The sequence below is a fragment of the Orycteropus afer genome, unplaced genomic scaffold, assembly GCF_000298275.1.
Source record: "Orycteropus afer afer isolate SDZICR_OR568_19922 unplaced genomic scaffold, OryAfe1.0 scaffold00776, whole genome shotgun sequence".
Lineage (NCBI taxonomy): Eukaryota > Metazoa > Chordata > Mammalia > Tubulidentata > Orycteropodidae > Orycteropus > Orycteropus afer.
In genome coordinates this window covers 148,130-153,251 of record NW_006922363.1, presented here as the reverse complement: position 1 = coordinate 153,251, position 5,122 = coordinate 148,130, and the positions used below count along the sequence as shown (strand labels likewise).

Below are 5,122 nucleotides of genomic sequence, written 5' to 3'. Positions count from 1 at the left end.
TTATGTTGTTGTTGTTGTTGTTATGTGCCATTGAGTCAGACCTGACTCATAGCGACCCCTCCTTGGGTTTCCGAGGCAGTATCACTACGGAAGTAGATTACCCCATCTTCCTTCTGAGGAGTGGCTGGTGGCAATTATTTATAGAATTAATAAATAATAGCATGTTATTTTATTAATACTATTTTTGCTCTTGTTGCCATTTTTTTAATATCTTACATATGCCTGGCACTTTTCAGTTGTTAGAATCTGTTGATTTGACCCCTGACTCGTGGCAACCGCATGCACAATGGGATCAGACCATTGGGATCCAGAGGGTTTTCATTATCTGATTTTTCACAAGTAGATTACCAGGCTTTTCTTCCTAGTCTGTCTGAGTTTAGAAGGTATACTAAAATCTGTTCAGCATCGTAACAACACATAAGCATCCACTGACAGACAAGTGGTAGCTGCACATGAATGCACGTGCCAAGAATGGAGCCCTGGCTTCCCATATGGAAGGCAAGAATTCTACCCCTGGACCACCACTTACTAGCTGCTGATATACTATTTCTGATATCCACAAGAATGTATCATTCTCAATTTTTCCTACTAGGAAACTAATGTTCCAAGAGGTAAGTGACTTGCTAAATGTTACACAGGTAGTAACTGGTAGAGTTGGGATAGAAGTCCCACCAATTCTGGCAAGCACCAATGTCTATGTTCTTTCTACTTAGGCAAAACTTTCAGTTTACCTTCCTACAAAAAGCTTTGAATCTGTGAACAATTGTTTTCTTATTCTCACTTTCCAGTTTAGAAGAAATAGGGACAGTGGGCAAAACTCTAAACTTTTGAAACTATTACAAATTCAAGATGTGGCAGACTTCTGTACATTTACTTGGTTACTCCAGGGGGAGACTCATATTGGGAGGTTGAGTCTAATCTAGAGGAAGTTTGGAGGGAGAGGTATAATTTTATGTGCCTTATGTGTTTATACACTATCCTGCTCTAAAAAGGATTTACAAATTTTCAAAATATAGCAAAATATTAAAAACTTTAAAATAATAATTTATTCAACAAGTGTTTATTGAGTACTTACTATATAGCTGGCACCATTTTGGGTGCTGAGGACATAGGAATAAACAAGACATATAAGATTCTTGCTCTGTTGAAGCTTAGATCAGAGCTTAGTAAACTGTGGCCTGCTGGCCAAATCTAGCCCATAATTTTATTGGAATACAGCCACACCCATTCATTACATACTCTAGCTTTCATGCATTTACTATCTGGCCCTTTGTAGAAAAAGTTTGCTGAACTCTGACCCAGATTCTAGAGTATAGGTAAGAAAAAAGGAGGCCAAGGTGGGAATAAACGGTAGGATAGTTGGGAGATGACAGGAGTGACAAGAGTGGGGTTAGTGCACAAAATGTTTGCCATGAAGTCTTACCCATTTACTGGAGTGGTATCACAAATTTGGCTCCAAACATTTTAGAGACCAACAAAAAGAAACCTTATTGATTATATAATTCTAAGTTCTTAAGGTAAAAACAGTTGCTCAGGTGAAGCAAAACTCTTCTGTTTTTGAAGCTAGGGAAAAATTTCTGCTGTGAATTGTTTCATACAAAAACCTATATGTAGGCTAATAGCATTGTTTCAGAGCACAATTTAATAAAAGCTCTTCTATAAGGATCCAATGTGATTTTAACTAATTGACTTCTCTGGCTTGATCCATTAATAAATTTATACAATCACAGCTAAGTTATTTAACCTCTTTCTACCTTGGTTTTCCTATCTATAAAATGGGAAAAACAATTCACCCCACAGAATTATAGCTAGAGTTAAAAAGAATAGCTAATAAAATATCTGGCACATAATCAAAATGCAAAATATGTTATTAATTTTCTCCCTTGTCCCTCCACTTGCTAAGATTTGCCTTTCCTGGGAAGTAGCCAATAAAGGCCAGACTTCTATGTGGACATCTGCTTCAGTTTATAAGTCATATATTGACCTTCAAATCTCTTTGGTGGAGATTTGGGTAATTCAACTTATATTCATCATAGTAAAGTTTGTCTTGCCTATTGCCAAGCTTTTAGGTCAGCCAGATCCTATCCTATCAGAGTAACTTAGTCTTCCCTATCAGTTCTACCTTCACCATCTTCCCTAAAAACTAAACCAAACTCACTGCCCTTGAGTTAGATCCAACTCATATCAACCCCTCCTTGGGTTTCTGAGGTGGTAGGAGCTCTGGTAGCATAGTGACTAAAGCACTTGACTGCTAACCAGAAGGCTGGCAGTTCAAACCCAGCAGCCACTCCTCGGAAGGAAGGTTGGGCAATCCTACTTCCGTAGTGATACTGCCTCGAAAACCCAAGGAGGGGTCGCTATGAGTCGGGCCGACTTGACGGCACATAACAACAACAACAACATTACTACAGAAGTAGATTGCCCCACCTTCCTTCTGAGGAGTGGCTGGTGGATTTGAACCACCAGCCTTCTGGTTAGTAGTCAAATGCCTTAGGCACTATGCTACCAGAATTCCCCACCATCTTCCCAGCAAAGTTAAATCCCAACAACATTCCTTTCTTTTCCTTCCCCCATAGTCCCACCCAAGGCTGCTGGCTCACAGCTGTTCTGACCTAATGGTCTCAACTAATGTAAGTGCTGATCTGACTTGTCCAGTATCAGCCAGACTATCTAAATCTGGGCCACAGCACTGCCTGGCTTTGTTTTCTGCCTTAAATCAGTTAACAACAGGCCGGCAAGATGAAGCTTTTTTCAAAGCCCTGTGCCTCCAGCCTTGGCTACAGAAAAGCAGAACTGAGGTGGTTTTGACCTTGGTAGAGCCAAACCTCTGGTTGCAATTGCCTCTTTGAACCTTGTCTACCCCATCCTCCTTGAACTCCTAACATTCAGCTCCTTCCCTATTTTGGCTGCTACTCCATGACAGATTCCCCTGGCATCAAGAGAACTATCAATTAAGCAAAAGCTGTAAACAGTTCTGACCCTGAACTATAAATGATAGTTCCTGGGACTTGGTGCTGGCCAGCATCCTGAATGGCAGTGTCAAAGGGGAAGGGACTGTCACCTCAGTTGGCCCACTCCTGAGTTTGTAGTTCTCACTCCATTTTAGATCTGTTGTTTGGGGCTTTACCTGCCATCCTGTGGGCCAATGCACATGGCTTTAGTGACCCAACTGTGTCACACAATCCTGTCCTCCATCCTTACCCCTTGCATTGATTCAACATTTTGAGTGGACTTGTTATTCTCTCTATATTTTTTCTCAGTAGTTAAAAATAACAGAGGCAAGATGTATGTTAAATTATTTTGTTTCATGGCAGTCAACTATACAATACAACAAATATTATTTATTGATGGAATTTTAATTCTTTTCCCCCTAATAATTGGCTCCTTCACACCCTTCATGTTTACTCTCACAGTCTTTCCTTACTTTCTATCAGAAGAAACTAGCCTTTGGCAAGGACCCTTTTCTGTTTCACGCATGGAACTGGGTGCTTTCTCTTCTTCAATTACATATAATTATTTTGATACATTTATGAGGTAAGTTTTACTCTCCCCATTTCATAGATGAGGAAACTGAGGCTTGGAGAGGTAAAAAACTTGCCCAGAGTTGCCGAGGTTGTAAGGAGCTTGAACTTATGCTTTTTCGATCTAAGACAAGACATTTTTTTTGATACCACTTTCTTATTTCTTCACCTGCTTTAGCCATCTTCCCTGTTTTTCTAAGCAACATTCACTTATTTTCTGTCTTCATTTGATATTACTTCTTAGCAGGCCTAGATTTAGAAAGGGCATATGTGTAGTTTCCACAAAAGAAATTAGGACTTTCTTTAGGAGAGTGGAGAGGGAAGAGTGCTATATTACATCTACTTACATGCATTTGTTCATTTATTCAGGCATAATGCTGATAGAGACACAGATGAAAGGTTTGAAAATCCAGGTTTCTCCAAAGGTTTATGGTAAGGCTGGCCTGCAAGCAACAAGCCCAGTCTAGTGTGACCCATGCTCCAGTGGGAGTGAGAATAAATTCTAGGAGGAGCATAGAGCAAGGAGCCCTTCATTCTGAGGTTCTAAGATAAACACACTGGGATCCCATGGCATCCAGGTTTAGGAACCCTTCTTATCTCCTTCTTAGCTCTATCTTGACTGGAGAGAAGAAAACTCCATTCTGTACTTGGAGGAAAGATTTTAGCAAGGCCTTGCTCAGCCACAGTACTGTCAATTCTCTACTAGGATGACTAATGCTATGAGATAAGTAGCATTTGCATCTGCTTTAAAACTATTAGGAACACATTTGCTTTTGAAGTAGTGAACTGTGCTGGCCATTATTCACAATTTCTTGGTTTTGACTCATGGTTTAATAATATTCTCTGTTTGATTTTCATTCTCTGCCTTTCCCAAAGCCTAGCTCCACATTGTTACACAGGGTAATTAATGGCTAGGAAAGAAGGGAAACTTTAAGGAGAGCATGGCTTTAAGGTGTATTAGGAATAAAGAGATAATTCTAGAAGACTGGAGGAATCCACAAGAAGGAGCAACCTCCTCCTACTCTGTGCCCTTGGGTTGGATGAAGGTGGGCATAAGGAAATATGGAAGTAAGTTGCTTAAGGTTGAAAACTGGTGACCATCAGGTTCCAAGAAATCTGCAAATGCTAAGATTCTTTTGATAGTGGTCATTTAGCAGAGAATGGGGAGTGAAGGTACAAGTTGGGATGGAGGAGGAGGTCAAATTTATAATAAAAGCCAAGGTTAAAAAGAAATTAAAAGGAAGAACATTTTGGTAGAAATACCATAGGCTTGTTGTTGTTAGCTATTATCAAGTGGGTTCCAACTCATTGCCACTCTCTATAGAACAGAATGAAACACAAGAAGCAGTATACAGATGAATAGTTAAAAGTTGAGGCTCCAAAGTTTTCCAGATGTGAGTATGAATCATGGCTTTGCCTCTTCCTAGCTCTTGTACATTGGGCAAGTCACAGCTTCTCTGAGTGTTGCATTTCTCATTTGTATAATGAGGATAATAATTGTGCCTATATGGTTACTATAAGGAGCTCTGGTGACATAGTGCCTAAGGCATTTGACTGTTAACCAGAAGGCTGGCGGTTCAAACCCACCAGCCACTCCTCGG

General features: G+C 40.1%; 1 protein-coding gene across 1 annotated transcript in view; it reads left to right on the top strand.

Moving 5' to 3' along the window:
• OPHN1 (oligophrenin 1) overlaps positions 1–5,122 on the top strand; it is a gene marked incomplete at its 3' end in the record, with an annotated part of 597,264 nt that overhangs the window by 576,626 nt on the left and 15,516 nt on the right. The gene's annotated exons all lie outside the window — the stretch shown is intronic.